This window comes from Oryctolagus cuniculus, chromosome 6 (genome assembly GCF_964237555.1).
Source record: "Oryctolagus cuniculus chromosome 6, mOryCun1.1, whole genome shotgun sequence".
NCBI classification, from domain to species: Eukaryota; Metazoa; Chordata; class Mammalia; order Lagomorpha; family Leporidae; genus Oryctolagus; species Oryctolagus cuniculus.
In genome coordinates, this window is record NC_091437.1 from 148,703,295 (window position 1) to 148,730,564 (window position 27,270).

The 27,270-nt window shown below is 52.6% G+C and overlaps 1 protein-coding gene across 5 annotated transcripts in view; it reads left to right on the forward strand.

The window, feature by feature from the left end:
* ZHX2 (zinc fingers and homeoboxes 2) overlaps positions 1 to 27,270 on the forward strand; it is a 154,214-nt gene that overhangs the window by 95,975 nt on the left and 30,969 nt on the right. The window contains exon 1 of one of the 5 annotated variants that reach the window (XM_070075445.1): positions 25,631 to 25,690. The exons of the other annotated variants lie outside the window; for them this stretch is intronic. The gene's annotated coding sequence lies outside the window, so the exon portion shown is untranslated. Of the gene's footprint in view, positions 1 to 25,630; positions 25,691 to 27,270 lie in introns of those variants that run through there. 5 annotated transcript variants of the gene reach the window in all.

Below are 27,270 nucleotides of genomic sequence, written 5' to 3' on the forward strand. Positions count from 1 at the left end.
CTGGGAGCTGGCCTGAGTCGACACTGCCCTGCCTCTGGGTAACTCTCTGTAACTGACCGTCGGACGTGGGTCCGAGACATTGACCGAGCCCGTCCGGTGTGTCCAGTTGGCTTTGTCCTTCTCCCAGGAGTGGTGGTCTGGTCACCGGAAGACCACATTTTTGGCTCAGTGCTCTCAGCCAGGGTTGCTCAGCCTGGAAGCCCAAATCCATGAGGAGAAAACATGGCAGCCAGCAGTCTTCAAGTGAGTGACACCTGCCGGGACCTCAGAGGGAAATCAGCAATCGACACTGACCAGAGCACCCGCCCTGTCAGAATAAGCCACTGCTGACTGGGGTCCGTGGGGACTGGGGGAAACACACCTTCCCAGGGGCTTCACACGTCTCATACCATACAGCCCTGTGGAGGGAAAGGGATCACCCAAGGGTCTGCTGCTGTGTGGTGATGGAGCAGGGTCTTTGTTTATTACTGCTACTCGGGTGCTCTTGCCGTGTTGGTAAACCAGCAGGGAGTGGAAGCATAGGGGTAGCTCGTGACACAGTGGGGCTGGAAGGGCTGGGGTCACCCGTCAGCGGCAGATGGTTCAGCCTGCCAGGGATTCACTCCCCAGCCACCAGTTGCATCCCCAACTCTGTTTAAGTACCCGAAGAGAGAAGTAGCATTTGTATTCATGTCAGATGCACTCTCTCCCCCCACCCTCTCCGTCACAAGCTCACCTTCAGCCTTTTTTTGGGGGGGTTCAAATTCAGATGGGGGTACGCCATCCCATAATGTCCCACCCACAGAAAATAATAGCCACTGATAATTCCCGAGCCCTGACCTGCGTCAGCTCCTCGAAGCTGGTCATCCTGTGAAAGAGGTGCCAGCATCACCAGCGTCCGGCAGATAAGGAAGCCGAGGCACAGAGAGGCTGAGCCACCTGCTGAGATGGCCCAGGTGCAAAGCGGCAGCCGCACCAGGATGCGCGCCCAGGGCCAGCTGCTCCCCGCACGTGGGCTCTGACTCTGCCCTCCCTCAACAGAACCCACCCCCCACCCCATGCTTCCAGTTGCAGGGGCAGGAGTGCCCGCAGTTGTCTAACACCTACTTGTTGGTGCTTCTCATGATTTTGCAAGAGTCATGCTGTCCAGGGCTAAGACATCAGGTGGCAGCTCCAGAACTCCCCTTCAGCGAACATGTTGAGCCCCTCCTGGCTGGGCACTGTGAACTCGGGTCCTCATCCATGCACTCATGGAAGGCCACATTTGCAGGGGGCTGGGTGCCTCTTCTGGCTTTTCTGTCCTCCGCGCCCAGAGCGGCAGCCCCCTGGGACTCCCACATAGCTCCCCCTACTTCGTTCTTCTCACAGTGCCCAGAGCACTTCTTCTCCCGGCATGTATGTTGCCTGCCTCTCCCCCTCTCCTCTCAAAGCATCGACTCTGCCCTCCACGCACAGAACCCGCTTGGCTCATAGTAGGTGGTCAGGAAAATGCATATTAGCGATGGAAACTCATACTTAAATTGTCTGTTCGGGGAAGAGCCAAATGTGGGTGGCTAATCATTGCACAGAGAGCAGCTCCACAGCTGGCCAGCTGGCAGCCCCTGGAGCCTGTAGAGCCAGGTGGGATCCGCATATGGCCATACTCAGCAGCACTCCCGCCGCGTCTCCCACCATGACCCGGAAGAGAAATGCTGCCGCGGGGTTTTTGCCATGTTGGTCTTACCTGAGTCTGCGAGCGTCATCGTAGCCTCCTCTTAACCCAATTCCGCAGTCACACCTCCCACTCTCTCCGGGCCTGCTGACTTCCGTGGGGAATGGATGGCTCAGGAGCAGGAACCACTAATGCCCAGAGGTTCCACCTGAGGTGGGAATTATGCAGGCAGCTTAATGCAAATCGGAGAGGAGAGACAAAAATAAAGTGGTGTTAGCTGAGAGAAGCGTGCTCCTTCCTGGCTGCTCTGCTCCGGGGGTTTGCAGCAAGGTGGGCTGCGTTGCGTGACCCAGTTAAAGCGACCATGGTTTGGGGCTAACGTATTGAGGAAAAGATTGCCACTGCACACATTTGTGCTGCTTTTTGGCAACAACATTGAGTTTCCTGTGGCCTTCAGTGTCTCATGCGACTCCCTCTTGTTAAGTACCCCCCCCCCCCCAGCAGACCTAAAACGGGTTCTGGAAACAAGAAGAAGCTTTAGAAGCCTGTATCTACTTGGAGTGACTTCTGCTCCTCATGCGTCGATTCCGATTTCCGAGACTCAGCGACCTCAAAATGCACTGGTCCTGAATGTTGTCCTAGAGTGGAGGGCAAGCTGGTTGTTTCCAAAGGTTCGTCAGCGGGAGTTAAGCACTGTCAGACACATGAGCGTTTGCTGGCTCCGTTCTTCCTCCTCCAGGAAGCAGCAGGATTGTCATCCAGCCCTGGAAATAAGGCTCTGAGAATCCAAAGGAAGGGCCAGGCAGGTGTGTCTCGCAGACTGTGCAGTTACTGTGAGAAGGTTTCTTTTGACAGCCTGCGGTTGCTTTGCCATGGCGCCCTGCTCCCTCCGTGTGTGGCGTGTCAGTTCTAAGTGGCGTGGGCAAATGTTATGTATTTTGATTATTACGTGTTCCCCAGAGTTAGAAGGGAAAAATATCGGTAGCAGATCACACCTGTGATTTCCTGCTATTGTTGCTTAGAAAGATGCTAGAATTTGCAAGGTGGTTTGATTTTTTAAAATTATTAAGCAGAGACTAGTGCAGGTGGTATTTATCCAGGGCCCAGCTCGTGATGATGTGACAGCCGTGACGGAAGTTGGAGAAAGCGTGCCAGAATGTGAGAATTTCTAGTTCACTGCTGAAAGCACCCCCCCCCCACCTCCCCTCCCCATTGCTGGAGAAAGGAGAGAAAATGTCAGCAAGCACTCAGCTCACCAGCAGGTTTTCACTTCACCTGAAAACGCGCGTCCCACCAACTCTCCCCAGAAGGGTCTGACCCAGGGGGTCTGGGGGTGCAGCCTGGGAGTCTGCATTTTAGCAAGCTGCTCTACCAGTCTGCAGGACGACTTCCCAGAGCACAGTTCTGGGATATTCTCCTGGACTGTGGGGGCTCTCCTCAGGCATAGAATGCGCACCCTCCTTTTTCCTTTAGTGATCTCTGCCTGCTCTCTCAGAATAAAACTCCTGACACCTAAAGTGAGGGCTGAGCAGATCTGGGGACAGCCTGGCTGGCACGGGACGGCTCAGCTTCAGAACTGTGGGCATATGGGGTGGGCTGAGCCTGTGTCGTGGTGGGTTATCCCCACGTGGCAGGATGCTCTGCCACATCCCCCTGCCCGCTCGATGCGAGCCACACAAACGCTTGTGATGGCCAACAACATCTCCAGGTGTGTCCCCTGCAGGGACACAATCACCCACCACTGCAGACCACGGGGATGAGTGGGAGCCTCGTCCCACTTTGACAAACCTTCCCAGGCCCCGCGAGACTCAGCAGACAGAGATCAGGAACTTGCCAGTCTCTCACTGCTGGCGCCCCAGCTGAGCAAAATGTGCCCCAGCAGACATTCTTCACAGCTGTATGGGCTGGGGTTGGTATTCTGCCACTTTTTTAAAAAATATTTATGTGAAAGTCAGAGTTACACTGAGAGAAGGAGAGGCAGAGAGAGCGAGAGCTTCCGTCCGCTGGTTCACTCCCCAGTTGGCCACAGTGGCCGGAACTGGGCCAATCTGAAGCCAAGAGCCAGGAGCTTCCGGGTCTCCCACAAGGGTGCAGGGGCCCAAGGACTTGGGCCATCTTCTACCACTTTCCCAGGCCATAGCAGAGAGCTGGATCAGAAGAGGAGCAGCTGGGACTCGAACCGGCACCCATATGGGATGCTGGCACTGCAGGTGGCGTCCCTACCCGCTATGCCACAGCGCCGGCCCCTCTCCTGCTTCTTATTCACTGATGTGTAAGATACCTTTGCCCAGAGCTAATCTCTTCTACTTGGCACTGGGTTTCCATTGGAATCGCAGCGTTCTGCCGACAGATCCACTCTGACAGGCAAGGGCCTGGAGGCTTCCTTCCAGAAAGTGTTTAGCAGATGCTCATTGTGTGCTGCAAGGGGAAGAAGTAGCAAACACGACCTGGTTCTTTCATTTAAAATGCAGCTGACCTCCAGGAATTAGCGGTGTCTAATGCAGTGTGTGGCACCGCCCACAGCCTCGGGCTCCACAGCGGGGGCCTCGAAACGTATCCCAGGTGGCAGCAGATGTCTCATCCGAAACTGTGAAAGCCAGAAGGGAACGGCAGAGCATTTTTAAAAGACCTGTCAGCACAGAATCCTGTCTACATCAAAAAGTCTCCTTCAGCGGCCGGCGTGGCGGTGCAGTGGGTTAAGTCGCCATTTGCGATACAGGCATCCCATATGAGTACAGGTTAGAATCCCTGCAGCTCCCCCTGCAAATGTGCCTGGGAAAGCAGCAGAGGGTGCCCCAAGTGCTTGGACCCTTGCTACTCGGGTGTGAGACCAGGATGGCGTTCCATGTTCCTGGCTTCAGCCTGGCCCTGCCCCGCCCCCAACTCTGCCTTTCAAATAAATAAATAAATCTTTTTTTAAAAAAAAAAATCCTTCATATTGGAAGAGAAATCAAGACATTTCAGATGAAGGCAAGCTGAGAAGCAGACCTACTGTAAAACAATGGCTCAAAGAACATTGTCTAAACAGGAAGGAAACACTGAAAGAAGGAATTTTGGAACATCAGGAAGGCAGAAAAGACAAAACTATTTCCACTCCGCTGCCCAGCCTGAAGGGAAAGAAACGTTGGGAAAAAAATCGGAGGGTGAGCATTTTGAGAAAGGAAAACAGCCTGAATCTCCAGGGGCCCATGAGAAGAGAGGAGTGACGGGACCTCCGCCCGGGGTGCAGAAGTGGCCTGGGGACCTGAGGAGCGACGCATCTGTAGTCAATGTCCTCAACTCCTTGTCATTTGAGTTGGTGGAATAAAATGACTTGGGCTCAGACAGCTCCACAATTTCTCTCAGAAACCAAAGACGTAACTTCAACTACCTTAGACCAAGTAGTTTTCTGCACTAGCTGGGCCTCAGTGAGTGAGTTAGCATGCGTTAGACAATTCAGGAAAGTGGTATCACTACAAAACTTTACTGTCTGAGCCCAATTGCAGTGTTGGATCAGGTAGATATTAACACCCGATGCCATGAAAAGAACCAGTTCTCCTCCTCGTCAAAACAGAGACGTAGTTAACTCCAACATTGGTTTCTGAAATCAGCACTTGCTAGAGGCATTGAATTGAGGTGATCAGTTACATAAAGCTACATGCAAAGGTTTAAAAAAACAGTTACTCTTTATTGGGAGCATATATCTCTAGGATCTGTTTAATTTACAAAGTTGTACGCTACAGAATCGGTGAGGAATTGGAGACAACCTGAGAGTCCCTTCACTGGGGAGGGGCTGGTGCTCCATTTGGACAGTGAAATCTGTGCCCAAGGATGAGGACTCCATGCACGTTGACAGGGGACCAGAGCTGTGATACATGGGTGAGCGAAGGAAGCAAGTCGCTGAATAATGTATCCAGTTCCACCCATTACAAGCAAAATAAACTCCGTGAGTAGGTGTGTGCATGGGAGAATTATATCCATCAAACTGTTCTAAGCAGTTACTTCTGGGAGTAGAAATAGAAAAGTAGAAATGAGGATCTAACTTTTATTTTAAACACCCCTGCTTCATTTAAATGTTCATAAAAATCATCCGTCGCTTGTGCAATTAAAAAAAAAAATTCCATCGAAATGGGACAAAGGGCATAAAGGCCTCCGCCAGCCCAGTGGCCCAGTGCCTTTTTGTCCTCAACTGGGAACCCTCCCGGGAGGGCTGGGTCAGGCAAACAGCCAGTGCTGCCCGTACCTGTGGGCGTGGGTGCCAGGAGCTCCTTAGTCGGGTAGGAGGATGTTTGCCCGTCCATAGAACAGCGAGGAACCCCACCTCAGGAGGGCGTGGGAAGAATTAAGAGTGAAGATGCCAAACATGCCCGGATCGTACCCACAGGGCTACCCTCCCGAGCAGTAGTGATGCCGGCATCTTCATTGCCACCCCAGCACCAGCCCCACGATGAGCCCTGCAGACGTGCGGGTTTTATCTGGACCCAACTGCGTGCGATGCCTGAGGCTGCAGTTCCCAAATGCCCGCTCTCCAGACAGTGCAGGGATTCGCCGTGGATGACATGCCTGGCGAAGGGCAGATGGCAGCGGTCTCGCCCGGAGACCACAGGTCAGCTCGCAGAGGGCCACGGCTTCCAGAAGGACGGTGAGGTGATGCCCTTCTCCCCGCTCCTTGTACCTCGTGAGGCTGCTGTGGGCACAAGTGAGAGGCGGTGCGTGCACACGCTGCGTGCACTGTGAAGTCCCGTCCTCATGGGTCACCCTTGCTCTCACCGTCTTGCCTTCAGTGTGACAGCAAACTGTAAGCGGTGCCTTTCTCTCACCACCCAGCACCCGGGCACCAGTGGCTCCTATGTTAATTGTTCAGATCTCCTACAACCTGCTTGTCCCAGAGCGGCTGGGGCTGGGGCAATGCTGTGAAGGGAGAAAGCCGAGAAGGCTTGACGTGCACTTCCGGAGAGGAGGGCAGCGCTGGGCGGTGTTTACAAAAGCGTGTGTTTCACTGCCACTTCCGGGCCCTCCCTGAGCTCAGGGCAGCTGGAAACGTGCCTGGCCCCAGGGAGCCGGGGATCCATCCCCTTTTCATGTTTCTTTTCTGATGTCCTCCCTTCTGTAGGCACCATTGGGCTCTGACTTGTTCTGTAATGTGACACTTCTTCCCGCTGGTTTCAGAATCTGCAGTGTTGAGCCAAGGCAGGGAGGGGGTGGGGTGTGAGGACTCACCTGCGTGGTAGCGTAGATGACGTTTAGATGAACTTTTTGAGTTCCATAGCCAAAAAGAAAAGGAGGGGGGTTAGATTTGGTACATTTGAAAAGGGGAAGAGGGCAATTTTGTGGATAATCGTTACCCTTTAAAGTAATTTATGGACTTTACAATTGCTGTGGGATTCTAAGAATAGACTAGACTCTCGTCATTCCTGTTCACTGTCCTGGGGCCCAGCCAAGAAGCCTCCTCCTGCTCCTGCCCCACCCCAACCTGTTCCTCCTGGTTCCCAGCCACTCAGGGCAGAACCCTGGCAGGACTGGGTGTGGCCCTCACACTCCCCGGAATGGTCCTCACCCTCTGCTTCCAGTCCCCGCTGTCACTGGGTCATGCAGGGCCACCTGCCTCATACCTGGCCTCTTCCAGAAGCTTCCATTTCACCCCCTCCCACCCATCTTCTACCCAGGGCACTTCAAGGCAGTGGCCACCGAGCAGTCACCCCAGCTCAAGACCCATTTCGGAGCACTGGCCCTTGTCCATTGCTTGTGTATTCCTGTTAGAAAGTCATGAAGGAAATGCCTTCAAAATGGAAAACACTGGAAGGCATTAAAATCACCCTACACAGTGACAGAATTCTCTTGTCCTGTCTTGCTTTTATACATGGAGATGGCAATGCCTATATACATAGCACACAGGGTTGCTATGTAAAACATGCTTGTTCCTGTGGGGTCTCGGTCAAAAACATCGAGAAACCAGTGGGTCAGCTCTGCAGTTGGCCACCCTGTACCTTAATGGAGTCGCTTTCTGCTTTAAAACACTCCCCTCCATGGGGTACCCAGAAGAGGAAGGGGCTTTGCCAAGATGGTGGCAGGGAAGGCAGTAGACGTCTGGGTGGATGGAGTTGGATGGGGCCAGCAGGCCAGCCCCACCCTGTGCCACATAGTCTCACACACACACACACACACACACACACACATACACACTCACTCAGTGCGCACTCAGCTGGCCCTGCCCCTCCAGCCACTTCTCTCCTCCCCCTCAGCTCCCCACATGAGGGAGACCCACGTGTTCCCACCAGCACCCCCTTGGTTTCTTGGGGTACAGGGACCAAAAAAGAAAGCACCCCCACTCAGCCAGGGTAGGAAGCAGTGGAGAAGGGGAAGAAGGAGGAATCCAAGAGAGACTGTTTGACAAAGGACTGTTTATTAAAGTCGTCCCATGTGCCAGGTTGCGTGCTAGGCCCTGGGATACAGCTGTGGCCTGGAAGGACCCAGCTTCTGTCCCCGGGGAGCTCACAGGATCGGGGAGGGGAAGACAGATCAACAGAAACCAAAGCAAGGACAGAGCCATGATCCTGCATGGAGATGGTCTGGAACAGATCAGGGAGGGCTTTCCACAAAGGAGGTGCAGCTGATTCTTGAAAACCAGGAAGAGTTACATACAGGTGCAGCTTTGGGGTGGGCTGGAGGGTGGAACTGAGCCACCTTCCCCAGGGAAGGAGTAGCTACTGAAGGAGTCAAGACTGGAAAGGGGCTGGCGCGACGGCTCACTAGGCTAATCCTCCGCCTGCGGCGCCAGCACCCCAGGTTCTAGTCCCAGTTGGGGTGCCGGATTCTGTCCCAGTTGCTCCTCTTCCAGTCCAGCTCTCTGCTGTGGCCCGGGAAGCCAGTGGAGGATGGCCCAAGTGCTTGGGCCCTGTACCCCATGGGAGACCAGCAGGAAGCACCTGGCTCCTGGCTTCAGATTGGTGCGCCAGCCATTTGGGGGGTGAACCAATGGAAGGAAGACCTTTCTCTCTCTCTCTCTCTCACTGTCTAACTCTGCCTGTCAAAAAAAAAAAAAAAAAAAAAAAAAAGACTGGAAAAGGCCAAATGCCCACGAGGACCCCTGGCTGAGGTTCTGGAGGCCCAGGTAAGAATGAGAGAAAGAGGTCAAGAGTTGTAAGAGTCTCGTGGCCTGGGAGTTCTTTCCCACATTCTTCTGAGTCGAGTCTTTAAGGGGGTGGCAGGACTCCTAGTGGTCATGACCCTGACCCTCTCACAGCTGGACAGCTTGAAAATATCATACTTTTCTGGTGTGTGCTGCTCGCACAGCATGGACTCTGAGCTGGCTTCAACCCTGACCAGCGTTGACAGACAGGGCCTGGGAGAGACTTCTAGATGCATCTCCAGGCAGAAACAGAAAATGCAAGCTGTCATGTCCACTCAGCCCCTGCTGCTCTGGGCTCATAGCACAGAACAGAGGGGCCTTTCAGGGCAACCCTAACAACACAGCCAGTGGCATCACATGGGCCCTCTGTGTCACAGCTTGACCATTCACAGCAAGGTGGCCTTGGGATGGGAGGTGGCAGGGATGCCTAAGAAACAGAATTCCCACAACACAATTCCACCTTCAGGAGCCTTTTTGGTGGCCCTGAGCTGCACATTCAGGGAGCTGCCCTTAGCCAGCCCTGCTGTGTGCTGAGACGGCGCCTAGGTCAGTGCCTTCACTCCCTCCTGGTCACCAGCCCTTTGCAGAAGGCATTGCCATCTGCGTTTTACAGATGCAGAAACCGGGGCTTAAAGAGCCTTCCTGGCATGTCCAACACCACGTGTTCACGTCTTAGCAGATACATGAGCGCCTGTTCTGTACCCTGTCCTCAGCATGCAATGGTGGGCAAAACGCTGCTGAACCTTACAGTGTAGCAGCAACCAAGAAGAGATGGAAACCCAGATTTAAAAAAATATAACAGGGCCGCGCCGTAGCTCAATAGGCTAATCCTCCACCTGTGGCACCGGCACACGGGGTTCTAGTCCCAGTCAGGGCGCTGGATTCTGTCCCGGTCACTCCTCTTCCTGTCCAGCTCTCTGCTGTGGCCCAGGAGTGCCGTAGAGGATGGCCCAGATCCTTGGGCCCTGCACCCCATGGGAGACCAGGAGAAGCACCTGGCTCCTGGCTTCGGATCAGCACAGTGCGCCAGCCGCAGCGGCCATTGTGGGGTGAACCAACGGCAAAGGAAGACCTTTCTCTCTGTCTCTCTCTCTCACTGTCCACTCTGCCTATCAAAATATATATATATATATATATATATATATATATATATAAAACAGCTTGATTGAAGTATAATTCATATATCGTATAATTCATCCGTTGAAGATATACCCTTCCCTAAGTTTGAATATAGTCATGATCCAGGCAGCCATCACCCCAATTTTAGCACACTTTAATCACCCGAAAAGAATCTTGAATGCATTAGGAGTCACTACCCAGTTGCCTCCAAAGCCCCTTGCCTTCAGCCAGCTCTGGTTTCCTCTCTGTCTCTGGTAACCTGCTCATTCTGGATACTTCCCGGGAGTGGTGGTCTTTTGTGGTGTTTGTTTCACTTGGCATGTTGGTTCCAGGGTTTGGACAAGTTGTAGCACGGATGCGTGCTTCATTCCTGCTTTCACCAAGGAAGGTTTCATGGTTTGGGCAGACCATACGTAGCCCGTCCACACACCTGTTCGTTCACGTCTCCACTTTGGGACTGTGAAGAACAGTGCTGCCAGGAACAGTCCCGTGGGGGGACTCAGACTTGAACCCAGTTCTCCCATTCTGCAAAGCCTCATCTCTGTACTCCTCAGCGGCGTCCGTGTCCCAGAAGATCCTGCCCTCAGGGGCCAGCCTGCCTTGGAGCCGGGTGTACTTTGGTGGAAAGCAGTCCACAGTCATGGATCAGCACGGTGGCCAAGCCTGGCGGACGGATCATGCAGTGAGAAGTGGGGGTGAGCAGCTGACGAGGTTCTCCAGCATCTCTGTTGCTCTCTGGACAGGAACAAGGGCTGAGGCCTTCTGTCCTGAGCAACCCCAAAATCAGGGGCCTCGAGGGCTAAGTTAGGCATTTGGCCAGTGCCAGCTGATACAGATGCAATGCCCCTCTGTCTCAGACTTGCTTTGTAACCACAGGGCACTTGCTTCAAGTCCCTCTTGGCTCTTTCCTGAGCGTATCACTCCCTTACCTGATTCTCTCTTATGACAAAGGTTGGATTATGGCATCATTGGTTGTTGATAGAGATGAGGAGGTTTGCACAGAGCCTGTGAGCCATCAAGCACGGGGGCGAATCCATCCTTTAACTATGGCCTTATGAGCTCTGTTGGCTCCTGCAGCAAGCCTAGCCTGATGTCCATCCCCACAGACCCCATACACTCCATGCTGTGGTCACCTGTAGTTCTTTCTGCTCCCTTGTTTCTTAGAACTGAAGCCATTGTCTTATCCCTGCCTGTGTTCTTACCCACCTCCTTGAACCCAGGAGAAAAGATTGCCTGTTGTCATTGTCCAACACAATTGTCCAGCACCTTGGTCCACGGAGAGGCTCAGGAATGCTGAAGAAGGAGGCAGGGCTGGGAGCAGCTGCCCCGTGGGGCAGTCCCCTGCCAGGCTGCCCGAGCCACGATGACAGTGCATACTAACCCAGAGGAGACAGAGAAACTCTCAAGACACCTGAGTCCCTGAAGCCAAGGTCGCTGCACCCACAAATGGTGACGCGATGACAGAAAAGGGACAGAGTGTGCAGCAGCCAGAGCAGATGGCATTTGCCAATGACTGACAAAGCACAAGGGCCCTGTCACTTGTTTCTCGGCTGCACCTGCAGGCCCTGGCCAGGCCCTGGAGGAACTTCAACCTCATTACACGCTGCCACTGGAGCAAAATACAGCCCCATTCCTGCTTCCCAAGATCTGCCCTTTGAGGCCCAATGCTTGGCACTTTGGCACTTGCAAGATTCGCTGGTTATCCAAAGCCCAACTAATTAGAGCCTCCACCTGGCTGCCTTTCTTAAAACGGTCGGCATCTACTCACTGACAGATCCTACTGGTTAATTCAGACGCTTCCATGCTCTCTGCGAAGTGGTTTCGTCTCTGCTGCTTTGTTAGCCGAGCTGTTTCATCTCTTTCTCAGATCCTTCTGATGGTCAGAGTCTGTAATTTAGTTCTCCCCAGAGAAACTGCTTCGGGGTGCTGCACGTCTCTCTCCCAGACAGCTCCCACTGCGTTCAGTATGGGAATGGCATCCCCAGAGGGGACCGTCTTGCCTGCCTTCTTTGCCATCCCCAAACCTAAGTCTAGGTTGGATGTCCTGCCTCCACTCCCTTGCAGCCATCACGGGCATCCTGTGTCCCTCTGTGCTCCAAAGAGCCGAGCCAGAGGACAGCCCGGGGTGGAGGGGGCAGGGGGCCCACAGCGCGGGATCGGTGCTGGGGGCTCCCCATTCCCCTTTCCAGAACTAGACTGATCTTTCAGTCTGGCTGGGTCCGGCTGTGGGGGTGAACGCCCCCTAACTAATCCTGTAGCCGCCTCCCACTTCTCTGGACTTCTGGTGGGCTCTCCCACCATCTTCATGTCTCGCACCAGGCAGGACGGAGTGTGCTCTTCAAGCCTGGAGATCTCCCCCAGTGTTTCCTTAGATCATCGGTGGGAAATAGGAAATACATTGCAGGACATCCGCTAGAGGCTCAGTGCTGATTTGGGGGATCCGTGTAGGAAACCATCCATCTCTTTCAGCCTTGGATTTCTTGGCATCACGCCGCAGGAACACGTGCCTGAGCACGGTCCCGGGGCCTTGCTGGTGGGTTTCCCTCTCCTCCTTGTCCTCTGCAGCCCAGGGGACACGGGACCTGCAGGCTCTGGTCCCCGGGGCTTTGCTCCCCCATGTCCAGGCACCTGGGGGAAGGGCAGACAGGCCCCCTAGCTTGTGTGTTTCCAACCGCCTGCCTTGAAGTGCAAATGGCAGGTGCTGGCTGCCGCGTGCCTTTCAGAGCATCCGCCTGGCTCTTTTATGAGATTACAGGCGCTTTCATCTCAGCTTTGGCCCGGTTTTCCTCCTTCCCAGCAAGGCTCCAAAGACAGGCTCCGAGGGAAGAACAAGGAGAGGAGGCTCATTCGTGGCCGCGGCCCCGCTGGGCAGGGCGACCTGGCCTGCGCGTCTTCAGCCCAGCGCCTTTGAGCCTTGAGGCTGGGAAGGGAGCAGAGAGGGCCGGGTTAAGAGGGGTCCTTCCCCTTGGCGCCGGGAGGAAGTTGCAGTGCATCCTGGGAATGCTCTGATCATCCCCTCTGCTTTGTGTCTTCCACTTCAATCCAGGCGAGAGGGACTCGGGGCCTTTCTTTTGCTTTCTTTTTTTCATTCTTTTTCTTCCTTTCCCCTCCCCCTAACCTGGAGGAACTTGTCTGAGGCTCGGGGCCGAGAGCACAGCGCATGCCTTGCACGCTTGCTTTTTGTGTGTACCTACATGCACACCCTTAGTTCTTTGCCGTATTTGCTCATGATCTTGCTCTTCAAGTCTTCTTTCCTTTCAAAGCCCAAGCAGGGTTTCCTTCCCACATAGCTCCCGATGAGAGAAAGGGGAGCTCCCGCCTTCTCCCAGGTCCTAATCATTCCCTCCATCTAACCTTCCTGTCCTCCAACCACTGCTTCTGGAACATTCCTGCTGCCCCAGGAACTGGGAACGCGACAGTAGACAAAACCAAGTCCGTGCCCACGCGTCTTCTCCACCCTTCAGCCCCTCTGGTTCCATCTCCACCACTGACTCCTGGTCCCTTCTCCAGGGTGTCCTTGCTCTTCAAAGTCCACTTCCCCAGCTTGGCCCTACTCCTGTCTGCTGGTCATGCCGGGCAGCCAGGACCTTGCTCCCACGGGTGCTTGGAGCACCCCTCACACACAGTGTCAGAATGCATTTCTCAGGGATCCCACTGAGGGCCTCCTCCTCCCCTGACCTGGACGGCGTGCTTGTCTCCAAGGAGCCACCAGAAAACCTACCCGCTGTGGGGGGCGGGCCGCAGTGTCTGCGCCATGCTCTGCCTGCCCGAGCCCCTATCCCCAAGCCTTGGTGGGTTCTGCTCATTGCTCTGTGCCGCTCTGTGCCAGCCCTGTATCACAGTCCACCATGGCTGCCGCTCAGAGACGTCTTTGTCATGGTTGCTTTGTCAGTTTTCACTCCTCTGCTCCTCCTGGAATCAGGCTTAGACGCGTGGAGCCCAGGCCAAAGGCTGACCTGAGGAAGATCAGGCACCAGGCCTGCATTGCTTCGTGATGAGTAATGCAGTGTGCTTATGTCATTTCCCTAGGGGTAGATTACTCCCCCCTAAACAACTCCCGGGCCACTAGAATTCAAAAAATTATAATCAAGCCTGCCTTGCCAGAATTCCAAAAGTGTCCTGACATGTCTGGATACTAAGACAAGCATCGCACAGGCCAAAGAGGCTCACGCGCCCCCGTTGCCCTTTTCTTGCCCAGAGCAGACATCAGCAATCAATCACAGTGCAGGTTCTGCCTAGTGAAACCATTAGGATTCTTCTCACTGCTAGGCAGACCTCACCCCTACTCTGAAGACTTCCTGGATCCCCCCCATTACAAACAATCCACCTTTCTCTTCCCTTTCACAGACCCCACCCCCACATGCAACTACTCCTGTCTGGCCTCATCCACAGTGTAAAGATAAAACAAATGGCTCAAAAATACCGAGCTCTTACTTCCTCCCAGGCACTGTTCTCCATGCTTCCTGACACGCACGTGAAGTCAGTGCTGTTGTCACCCATTTGACAGATGTCATTTCAATGGCTCTGCCCCCCCACCCCCCGCTTTGTCCTAGGCGCGCATATGGCCAGGCACTGGAGACATGTGAATCCAGTCTGGTGCTTGGACGTAGCCCCTAAGAAGCAGTTGATTTTGAGGACTGTTTGCATGGCCAGGTGGGAGGGTGGGGGCTCAGCTCCAGCAGGAGGGGTGAATTGGAGATTGAAGACTGAGCTCATTGAGGAGTTCAAAATGAATGGGAGAGGAGAGGCGAGAAGGGAGCTGGATGCTGACTCTTGCCTTTCATTGCCTGACAGCCCCGCTCCTCCGCCTCCACCCCCAACACTTGCTGGTGGGGAAGGCCCTCGCCTCCCTGTCCCCCTCGGGCCTCACTGTTCCCACAGAGGCACCATCTCACAGCCTCGCTGGGATGTTGCAGTCACTGAGGGAGGGCCGTCACCACCAGGCCCTGCCGGGATTGACTGCGGCCTGGTCCAAACCCCAGCAAGTGCAGCCAAGCTCTTCAGCTGCCCTGGAAACAAGAACTGCAGTCCAAGGCCCCAGGGCATCTGTCTCCCCCGACCACCACCACCCTCACTGCCCTCCCAGCCTTGACTTTAGGGTCTCCTTTTCTGCCTCTCCTCTCACATCCAGACTGCTTCTTACCTGGCCCTAGGTGGAGACCATGGTTTGTTCAGACTTCAGTGTCTTCACCTAGACCAGGGGCCAGCTAAGCTGTTTTGTAAAGGACCAGATAGGCAACATTTTTTTTTTTTTAGATTAATTGATTTATTTAAAAGGCAGAGTTACAGAGAGGCAGAGAGAGAGAGAGGTCTTCCACCCACTGGTTCACTCCCCAGATGGCTGCCAACTGCCGGAGCTGCACCAATCTGAAGCCAGGAGCTTCTTCCAGGTCTCCCACGTGGGTGCAGGGGCCCAAGGACTTGGGCCATCTTCCATGCTTTCCCAGGCCATAGCAGAGAGCTGGATTGAAAGTGAAGCAGCCGGGACTCGAACTGGCGCCCATATGGGATGCCGGCACCACAGGCAGTGGCTTTACCCACTATGCCAGAGCGCCAGCCCCCAGATAGACAATATTTTAGGTGCTGCAGGCCAGGAGGGCTCTCCCATGATGATTCAACTCTCATTGAAGCAGGAGAGCATTCGTGGGCATTTCTTTCTTGGTATTCCCATAAAACTTTATTTATACAAACGTCAGGCCACATTTCACCAACCCCTGACCCACCAGAAACATCCTTCCCATTATTGTGTGTAGCTTCCTGGTTTTTGAAGCTCACCTGTGGCCCCACCTGGCCGGGAGAGCCCCACCCCTTTACCAGTGCCTCCTGCGTATCTCTCCGTATCTCTCCGTTCCGCCAGTTCTCCCTGCACCTGTCGCCTTGCATCTACTGCGTACGATGGTTAGCTTCTTGAGGTGCTCAGCTCAGACTTCCCCAGCAGTGCCATTAGCTGTGACAGCGTCCTGGCCCCCTAATCAGTAGGCAGTGCAGGACCAACGATTCTGACCCTCGGTTGCAGGTCTGAGGAAGGCAGTGGTTGTCAGCCTACTTCTGTAGCTGCAGGCATAAGAGATGATCACCTGTCACTTGTTCATTCCACGCACACTTGTGAGCGCTCACTACCTTCTAGGACTCATTTTCTTTTTACCTTTGTTTAAAAAGCAATAAATAAATCACATGCTAGCATAAAGCTGTTGCTAGCATAAATACAAGATGGACCCAGGCCTGGAGACCACTGGACTGAGAAACTAAAGAAGTTCTCAGAGATGAGACGGTGGTCGTAATTGCTGGTAAAGCAGCGTCTTCAGTTTTATAAAGTGCTTCTCACTCCATTGTTGCGTTTACTTGTGGGGACAACCCTCAGGGGTGAGTAGTTTCATTTTGCAGATGAAGGGATTGGGCTCAGCAGTGTGTGGCCTGCCCAGGGACACACAGCTTCCAAGCAATGGAGCTTGCCCCAAAAGTGTATCGGAGCAAAACCACTTTTCTGGTTCTAAAGAGAAGAATCCGGAAGATATATCAATCAGAAAAATAATCAGGAGTAATCCCTGTGCCCGTGGATAGCTGGTGTTCACATCATCTGTGTGTTTTTACACGCTTGTGTTTTCACTAAGTTGGAATTATATTATACATACGGCTGTGTAGTTGCATTGTTTTGGCTTTCTTAACTAGGTTAAACATACCGTAAAATGCTCTCATTTTCTGTGTACATTCTATGGATTTTGAAAAACTCATGTAGCTGTGTAACTACTACCAAAATCAAGATAAAGAGCTGTCTCTCCTATGGCCTGGGAAGGCAATGGAGGATGGCCCAACTCCTTGGGCCCTTGCGCCCACGTGGGAGACCCAGAAGAAGCTCCTGGCTCCTGGTTTCGGATCGGCGTAGCTCTGGCCATTGTGGCCATCTGGAGAGTGAACCATCGGATGGAGGATCTCTCTCTCTCTCTCTCTCTCTCTCTCTGCCTCTCCTCTCTCTGTGTAACTCTGACTTTCAAATAAATAAATAAATCTTTTTTAAAAAAAAAAGATAAAGAGCTATTATTTTTTTAATATGACAGGATCCTTTGTTTTTAAGATTTATTTATTTATTTGTTTGAGAGGTAGAGTTACAGACAGAAAGAGGGAGAGATAGGAAAGTCTTCCATCCACTGGTTCACTCCCCAGATGGCCGCAATGGCCAGAGCACTGATCTGAAGCCAGGAGCCAGGAGCTTCTTCCAGGTCTCCCACGTGGGTGCAGGGGCCCCAAGACTTGGGCCATCTTCCACTGCTTTCCCAAGCCATAGCAGAGAGCTGTCAAGAAGTGGAGCAGCCAGGACTCGAACTGGCATCCATATGGGCTGCTGGCACTGCAGGTGGCAGCTTTACCTGCTACGCCATAGCGACAACCCTGACAAAGAACTATTCTGTCACCTCCAAAATTTCCTGTCTGCCTTATACTCAACCCCCAACCCTAACCCTGGTAGCCACTTGGTTTTATCTCTGTGATTTTGCCTCTCCCAGAGTCACATGTGTTGAATCACCCAGTGTGTGGTGGCCTCCTCTTTCCCTCTATGTTACATGAGAACGTCCTAGTGTCATTGTATATTCCTCAAAGGTTTTTTTTTTTTTTTTTTCGTGACTGCTTGCCTCTGTCTGTGCCTCACCTTCTGCAGTTCTCTGCATCAGACTCTCGGAAGATAGAAACAAGAGGGAAGAGGTTGTGCTGGAGACATAGGGCATCTGATTGATTAACTCCGAGCTGATGAACCCTGTCACCCTGGACAGCAGGTGCGGGTCTCTGCACTCAGGCCAAGGCGCTGAGCTCCTAGTAGGCAAACTGGACGATACCCAGCCACAATAGGTGACAGCAGCATTTCCATCAGGTGTGTGCTGGCAGGGGGACCTTTTGCATTCTTGGCTTCCATTTCGGGGCTTCCTCAAGGAAGTGGAGATTAAGAATGGTCACCCTCAGGGCCACTGTGAGGCTGGAAGGATGTTTGTGTCCGGATGCTGGCCACAGGGCAGGGCACAGGAGCTGGTTTTCTTTCTTTTTCATCTCTTGCCACCCCTTCCCCAAGTGTCAGGATCCACGGATCTTAAGTGTTCTCATTGCAAAAGAGAAAGAAAATGACCACTAGGGGAAGCGGTGGGTATGTGGACTGGCTTGATTGTGGTGAAGGTGCCCCAGCCAGGTTCCACACCTTACCTACACTCAGCCCTGTGACCCATGGGTTCTGCTTCCATGGATTCAGCCAACCACAAATAGATAATATTTAGGGAAAAATGTGCATCTTTCTTTTCTGTCGCTCCCCCTCTTCGTGGAGGAACGACACAGGACCCTGCGCTGTTCTTTCGTCTGCTCGGCCCTCCCCGGGTTTGCTGCTGGTTCTTCCCGGGTTGGCTACCGTCCCTTCCACCTCCGTGGAAGGTTGGTTCCCCCTGCCACATTCCCCACTTCCGCGGGGGAGCGGCATACCGCCGGCCGGCTCTCTCGGGGGCTGCACAGGTGTTCCTTCAGATAGATGTTCCCTTTAGATGTTCCTGGTGCATATTGTCTCTCTCCTCCTATATAGTCCTCTTCCGCCAATCCCAACTCGGCTGCCCACACGCCGAGTACGCTGCTCTCCTCCAATCAGGAGCAGGATCAGCTCCTGGAGGTCATCACTCAAGTTGGCAAGAGGCAGCTGCAGCTGCGTAGAAGCTGTTTTCTCCTCTCCCAGCGCCATATTGTGGGAGAGCAGATGCATAGAATAAGTCTTAATTCCAGTAACTCAGTCTAGTCCGAGTTGCTCCCCACACTTTTCCTTGTTATTATTCCCTTAACTATAGAACAGTAATGTCCATAGCATTTACATTGTGTTAGGTATTATACGTAACCTAGAGATGTTCCAGAGATACAGGGGCGGGTAGACAATGTGCAGATACTGCCCCATTTTATACAAGGGACTTGAGCATCCACAGACTTGGTTGTCTGCAGGGGTGCTAGAACCAGCCCCCCATGGACACCAAGGGACAACTGTCTACACAGTTTGTGTTTGCCTAAATAAAACTAGGCAATAAATAGAGATGAGTCGATGTCACTGAAAGGTGTTGGAGACAGATTGTCACTGGGATGACTGTCTCCCTTTGTCATCAGAAGGATTCAGAGAGACTGAAGAAAGGGAGTGCTTCAGAAAAAAAATGAATACAACTGCTGGGAACACACACACAAGGCTTCTAGAACCTTCCCCCGTCGTTGCAGAAGGCCTCCTTCTCAGCATAGGGTAGGAACTCGGAGCTAGGATGACACTTGTAGCTCTTTGTAGCAAAATGGCTCAAGGCCTCTTCTGCATTTGGGGTGTTGATGTTTTAGAAATTTCATCCTCACCCCCACTCAACATTTTCTTCCTCCTCTTTCAGAGCCCTTCTGAGACTTCCCCCAGGCGAGCAGACTCAGTATCCTAGTGTGTTGCTATGGAAAGAATGGCAGCATCACTTCTGAGTTCATGCAAAGAAGAAAGAAAAGGAAAAAGACAAGAAAATAGGACAGGCTGGATTTTTTTAAGTGTTATACAAAACTGGAAGAAAAACTGTTTCACCACTAAATATATCCGCTTAGAAAATCACCAGATGCAAGGGTTTGCATGGAGTCAGTCTCGGTCCCACGGGAAACTCCGCAGAGTGTGCTAAAACTCGGGGAAGCTGCGAGATCCCCAGGTTGGTGGCCAGGTGGGTCTGGTGATGGCACTGCTGGGGCACCCCCGAATAGCCACCCTCTACTTGGTTTCTTTTCATGGTCTTCCTCCTGTTCCCTCTCCCCCATTTCCTATGTCAGGTTGCTCCAACTTTGAGCCCCCTTGGGTGCCTCCAAAATGCCCAGCTTTCACGCCTGGGTTTGAATCCCTTTGCCTAGCTCTGGTCCTTGGACACATTATTCAGTGTCTCAGGGACACCTGCTTTCAGGGAGTTGTGAAGTGTAGCAACCGCACGTGCATGCTTGTCCTAGAGTGAGAAGGTGGCGCTAGAGCAGGAGAGCAGGCGGGACCCAGGTCACGGATGGCAGTGAAGAAGAGTTTAGATGGCACACCTTGCAGGGTAGCTGGCTTCCTGAGCTGCAGTATGCACACTGGCACTCTGGAAGGGCCCCTAATTACGAATGAGGCGTGGCTATGTTCTCCGATTCCTACTGATAGCAACCCCCAACCCCGTCTTGAGTCTGAACGGCAAGTGTTCACACGTCAGGTTTGCTGAAAGTGAGGCGGTTCCATTCTGAGTCACTGTGCTCTTTCCTGGTGAAAGGAGGGGTCCACGTTGTGAAGTGAGGGAATCAGCCAGGCCCACCTTCAGCAGCCGGTTCTCCAGGCCACGGTTGCCTCAGAGGATCAGATCCGTGCATCGCGTGGAGTGTTCGCTTCCCAGTACTGCCATAAGCATGTGCCGCACACCAGGCGGCTGGCGAGGAATTGTTTCCCCCAGTTCTGAAGCTGGAATTCGAAAGCAGAGGGGCCAGCAGGGTGGCGCTTCCTCTGCAGGCTCCTCTCCCAGCTTCTGGTAGCTTGCAGGTGGCTGTCTTCTCCCATGTCCTCCGTGTCATCTTCCCTCGCTGTCTTTCTGCCTCTGTGTCCCTTTGTATAAGGACACCAGTCAGACAGAACTGGAGTCCCCCCCTCCCCAATGACCCCTATAAAGACCCTGTTTTTAGTACACAAAAAGTCTGATGTATTGGGGTCTGGACTCTAGCATATCTTTTGGAGAAAACCAAATTCAACCCACAAAGTGCAGTGAGTGGAGATGAACTCATGCCCTCTCCTTTCGGGTCTCTCTAGGGGTGACAATCTAGACAAGAGGACTTTCACTATGTATGATCCAGAAGGCAATCCCCATTACCCAGAACAGTGCTGATACATATTAGGCTCTCAGTACGTCTTATTGAAGGAATAAACAAATGAGCCAGCTGACCAATCAGTGGCCACACAGCAAGAGCAGAAGGTCCTCCTCCTCCTCCCTCTCATCCCCCTTCCATGGCCCCTGTGGCTCTTGTCCTAAGTGGCCAAGTATTGGGGCTGTGAGTTGTGGCCTCAGTAGTGTTCAGGGTCTCAGGTTCATTGCTATGGTTACTTTGGCTGCTGGTGGTACAGTTCTTTTTTTAAAAGATTTGTTTATTTATAAGTCAGAGTTACGCAGAGAAAGAGAGGCAGAGAGAGAGAGAGGTCTTCCATTCACTGTTTCATTCCCCAATTGGCTGCAATGGCTGGAGCTGTGCTGATCCTAAGCCAGGAGCCAGGAGCTTCTTCCAGGTCCCCCACATGGGTGCAGGTACCCAAGAACTTAGGCCATCTTCTGCTGCTTTCCCAGGCCATAGCAGAGAGCTGGATTGGAAGCGGAGCAGCCGGGACTCGAACCAGTGCCCATATGGGATGTCAGTGCTTCAGGCAGCAGCTTTACCCACTATGCCACAGCAGCAGCTCCAAGTACAGGAGTTCTCACAGGCCTCTCCTCCCACTTGGAAGTAGAGTCAGCAGCAGCCTACTTTTAGGAAAAATATAGGGGAGATGCCATAACGAACTCCTCTGGCAGCTCTTCCAATAACTCCTCGAGGAGGAAGAGGGGGCCCCTGGTGTGAAGCTTGCTACAAAAGCACTCTCAGAGTCAGCCTGACTTCTAACCGCTGAGATTTCGGTCTTTACTCTCGATAACTTTCAATTAAAAGTTATTTAAAAATTTAATACACTAAAAAAGTTAATTTAAACTAATTTTGGTGTAACTTGGTACACAGTTGTGTCATGATATACCAGATTTTCACTCTCCTTAAAATCAGATAATCACCCAATGAGCTTCATGGTGGGCCTGTCTTCTGCAAATTGTCCTAGGCACCAAGGAGAGATGCAGCGTGGGAGCTGAAGTCATGGTGTGTGGTTGATGCCCAGTTAGTGTTGACTGAGCCACCACCAAGCAGGCCCTCTGATCAGTGTTGTGGGAGACGCAGAGATGGTCCTTGCCCAAAAGGTCCTTGCTGTTGACCTACTGGGACAGAGAAACACTTACACAGGTCGCTAGAAACCATCCCTGTGAAAAATCCAGATTCTGTTTACTAAGAGCAAGAGAGGGAGAAAAACCGTGCACAGGAGGGAATCGGGACAGATCGCTGGGGGACAAGGGATCTGAGGGAGCCTTGGAAGACAGAGTGGGTTGGCCCTGATGGGGAGATTTTGGAGAGAGGGCCATTCCAGAGAGGGCAACCCAAGCAAGGCCTGGTGGTGGCCAGGGCAGAGCTGGTGCAGAAGCAGCAAAGCACATGTCCAGGTGGTGTGGTGGAACCCAGGCCATACTGAGCAACTTGGACAGTGTTTGAGGGGCACTACAGGGCCAGCGAAGGCTTTAGAGCAGGGAGTGGCCTACAGAGATCTGTTTGTTAAGCAGATCCCAGGGACACAGTGGGCGGTTGACAGGAGGCTCTGGTGGCAGTACAGGTGGGGCGGTGGACGTGGGATGGAGGGGAGGACACTGATGGAGTGGACTGTGGGATGGCAATGCAGACTGATGAACCTGCCCAACAGGGGAGCAGAACGTGGACAACGCCTCCTCCCAGAGCCTCCTCCGTAGAAGCCAAGTGAGAAGCTTCCCAGCTCACGTGTCCTGGGGCATGGCTGGCCTGAGACCAGTGCTGCTCAAGCTGGACTGCATGCTAGGACCACTTGCGGACTTTAGCAAGGGGCTGCTGCAAACCAAACAATGCAGGAAGCTACAGGTGCTACACCTTGGTTCTCAATGACTAATATTCACATCCGGTGCTGCCCCACCGGAGTGAGAGGCTGCAGTCCCTGCCTCAGTGTAGCAGCCCTTACCTGTTTGCACAAACCAGTGGGTAACAGCAGGTGCCTCCCTAAAGAAAGCTCTGAGACAAGCTTTCTCCCTCCTCCCCCTTCCATGGCCCCAGGGGAAACAGGTGCGCGTTTTCCAGCCGTGTTTCCCCAGGGCTTCCAGGCTGCTGCAGAAACACTCAGGGACACAGGATTCATGGACATGATGCAGGCAGCACGTGCAGGATGCTTGCTCCTGTCAGCATCGTGATTGTGAAGATGTGGGGAGGCCAAAAGGAACAGATGGCCGCTGGTTTTCTACCACCGCAAGCTAGCTTATGAAATTCCTTAGAAATATGGAGGGGAGGGGTGGCCAGCGTCGGGGCGCAGCAGGTTAAGCACAGTTTGTAACACCCACATGTCACATCGAAGTGTTGGATTGAGTCCCAGTTGCTCCGCTTCCAATGTAGCTCCCTGCTAATGCACCTGGGAAAGCAGCAGAGGAAGGCCCAAGTAGTTGGTTCCTGCCACTCACATGTGATGCCCAGAGGAAGTACCTGGCTCCTGGCTTCGGCCTGGCCTGGTCCCAGCCATTGTGGCTATTTAGGGAGTGAGCCATTGAATGGAAGATCTCTCTCTCCCTCTCTGTCTGTCTGTCTCTCTCTTTCTCTCTCACTCTGCCAAATAAATAAATAAATAAAATCTTTTTAAAAGAACCATGAAAGGAACTGTAAAAGAATGAAGGCTCCTACAGGCTCTTTCTTGAATTCCAATAAAAGATCAAACCTTTCTAGGACCCTTCCACACCAGACAGATGTGGTGAGAATTTTGCTGTCCCAGTGAAAGAGTCCTTAAAGGGACCTTCTCTTCCACTTTCCTGCCACACCCAAAGCGCACAGCTGTTTTAACACCCTGCTAAACTGTGGGGCTGCTTGGAATGCGGTCAGGCCCGGGGAAGCAGCCGGGGCGGCTGAAGCACCTGCTGCCCCAGGCCTTGGTGCATCCGTCAAGACCTCCTGGTGCCAGCAAGTTCAACCAGAACCACCCCGCTCCTGGCTAGGTGGGTGCAGCTGTGATCAAGGGTGCCTTCCCTGGCCTCAGAGCTGTCTTTGGGGGCCATTTTTCAGCCTACTGCACCCTGAGTCCCTTGCAAAGAGATGCAGAAACATGGCCTGGGGTTGTGGTTTAGATCCCTGCGTGTTTTGTCTGGGATTTGACTGGCTCGGGCGAATGCCTTTGTGGAGGACATTCTATCAGAGAATAAGAGTAAGCCTTCAGCCTTTATCCAAGGCTTTGAGATGAAGGGAAGTCTCTTCGAGGTGGAGATGAAAGGGGGTTCAACAGAAAGCTGTGAGTTTGGAGATGCAGGGGAAGGGCTGGCAGGCTGGAGGCGGGGATGGGGGTGGGGGGAGAAGGGGGAAAGAGATCTGACAGACAGAATTTGAGCAACTGCGCAAAAGCCCTGTCTCACCCGGATCCGTGCCTGGGGAGCAGAGAAATCTCACTCCTCTCCCAGCCCCAGGAAGACAGAGTGGGCACGAATCCCCCGCTAGGAGGGAAATGAAAAGGTTACACCAGGAACTGTCGATATAATAAATCCCTGTAGTCTTACAGCCTCTCTAAATGTTTTGATAGCAGAGCGTGATGGGTTGTAAATCCGAGTAGGCCCGTCTTAAACGTTTGGTAGTGCCTTCTTTATTTACGTATGTGACACCTACAGCCAGGATTGATTCCTTTTTCAGCCTCAACACAAATTTTTTTTTCCCTCACTTTCAGAAACACATCACTCCTCTTCCAGCCCCGGTTGTCTGTGTTTGGGAGGGTGGTTGGGGGTGAGGGTGGTGGGGATGTGGTGCTGGCTGTCAGGATTCCTTCTACACAGAGAAAGAATGCTTTGCCTTGGAGAAGAGGTGGCATCAGGAATTAACTGAAAAAATAATGAAACCACTTTGCTTTAAATTATGTCTCCATCTTTAATCGTATTACTTTTTTATGAGCTTATTGCTCAGCGAAAAAGGGAGCAATGGTGTCAGAGCATGATAGATGTGAGCTGTAAAACTCAGGCAGACACACAACACGAGGGGCAATTACCTGATCTTCCCGGTTTTGCATGTCAAGCCTCATGAGCTACCTCAAGCTCATCCAAAGGATCAATTTCACCTCATCTTTGTCACCTAACACGCTGCCTTCTGCCTATTCATGCCTCGTAGTGGAGGTGCTCTCGTGTCACTGTCCTCATCGCTGTCACTTCCTGAGCGTTTGTGGGTTCCTGGTGTTGCCAAGGGGTCTTTACAGACATTAGCGTAACAAACCCCAAAAGAGTCATCAGCCCCGGATTTATAGATAAAGAAGCCCAGCCTAGGAGAAGGAAGGTAACTTGCCCACAGCCTGCACCTGGGAGTGCAAGCCTAGATCTGTTCTGATCCCAAAGCTGTGGATTAACCTGCTCTGCTTAACCGGCTTCAGGAGGATCAGTGCAGCTCAGAGTAGCCTGATCCCGCATGGCGCTGAGAACACGCGGGCGCCCAGCAGAGCCCTTCACTCCCGTACGGCTACCTCGGGGAGAGGTTTCCCCGACCTCGTGTGAATGGTGAAGAGCAGGATTCTGGCTCCTCTCTAGGACCAAGACTCTGGCCCCTCCCAAATCTCATGGTTGACCTTGACTCATGGACAGTGCAGGCCCCCCTCCAGTGCCCTGTGGACATTTTCTCCACGGGCTTCTCCCGTTAAAGACAGCATTGGGCACTGGGGTGCAAGGTCCTTGCTTATTCCCTATCAAGACTGTGCTGCGTTTTGGCCATGTTGAAATGCCACGTGCTGAAGTTTCTTTTTTTCTTTTTCTTTTTTTTTTTTTTTACCCACTCTATCCACTCTATAAAAACTACTCTTTGGCATTAAAATTTCTTCTAGTATTTGATCGGGACTCACAAATGACTTTTCCCCCTGTTTTTTCAGGGGGTGGGGGCCGCTGTTTGGCACTCACAATTCAGCTCATGTTCATCTCTTCCTAGATTATCGGTGGTAGGGGAAAGAAACGTTTTCATTATGAATCCATCAAAGAATTTTTTTTATGTTGGTAAGTGAAAAGTTGTACTTCTCAATGATGCCTTTTTTTTTTTCTTTGAAGACCTTTCAAGAAGTCCTTTGGGGAGAATAGGGTTTTTAAATAACAACCGAAGAATGTGAAAATGATTTTACAGTGAACGTGGCAGGTTGCAGGTAGCCAGCGAGGCTGCTCCCCAGCTCTCGCTGACTCTCGTTAGCGTGCCCGGGCTGCTCTGTCTGATGTGTGGCTCTCACCTTGGCTGTCCCCTCCTCCAAGAGGCTTTCCCCAGGTATCTCGTGGAGAGCAGCTCCTCTTCGCCGTCACGCCACTTCGTTTTTTGTGTGTATTTGAGAGACAGAAACAGGACAGAGATCTTCCATCCACTGATTCACTCCCCAAATGTCAGTAACAGACAGGACTGGGCCAAAGTGAAGCCGGCACCTGGAACTCCATCTGAGTCTCCCATATGGCGGCACCTGCTGACTCCCAAGGTGCTCTTTAGCAGGAAACCATATCAGAATCAGAGCGGGGACTTGAACCCAGGTATTGCGATATGGGATATGGGCATCCCACACAACACCCACATCAGTGTTTAAAAGCCTTTGCATAACACTTCTTTGTTTTCTCTTTATATTCTGTCAAGACATAGGCTCTTTGAGAGCAGGAATCTCGGGTCTTATTCCCTGGGTTTCCAGAGCACTGTCTGACCCATAACAGACATTCCAGAATAAATGAGCCATGTTCTCCTCTCCAAGGTTATGTTTCTGTTTCTAAAAACCATATGTCCTGCTGTATATCTCCTTTAGGACACTAGGGACAGGCCAGCATTGTGGCATGGTGATTGTAAAGCCGACTCCTGCAACACTAGCATCCCGTATGGGTTCATGTCCCAGCTGCTGCACTTCCGATTCAGCTCCCTGCTAATAGCCTGGGAAAAAGCAGTGGAAGACAGCCCCTGCCACCCACATGGGAGGCCCGAATGAAGTTCCAGGCTCCTGGCTTTGGCCTGGCCCAGTGCTGGCCATTGCAGCTATCTGAGTTGTGAACCTGCAGATGGCAGATCAATTCATTCTCTCTCTCTCTCTCTCTCTCTCTCTCTCTCTCTCTCTCCCCCCTCCTCCTCCTCCTCCTCCTTCCTCCCCATAACTCTTTCAAATAAACAAATGAATCTTTTTAAGAAAGAAAAGAAAGCGATCCCAGGGACATTTGCAGAGGGTTGTGGTGTGATCTGGTGGAGCTTGGCGGTAATGAGTGCCCCTCGAAGTCACCCCCAGTGCTCCCAGGTGGGCTCTGAAGGCAAGGATAGCATGATCAGACTCGTGTTTAGAAACATGACATTTAGTACTGGCGTTGGCTGTGAGGTATGTGGAGGCAAGAAATCTCTTGCTGAAAATAAAGTATGGGAGTTTGTCAGTGGCTCTCGCTTTTCCTGATTAGCGAGGACGCAAGGTTATCCCTATGAAAGTGTCACCCCCACTTACCTCCTGAGAGTCTTTGTTCAGGCAGAAGGAATGGTGCAGAATTACAGGCAGCACAACAAAGAAGGTAGTTAGCCCTAAGAGGGTGTTGCAGATGCCATGCCACCCAGCACACTGTCACCTGTCACAGCA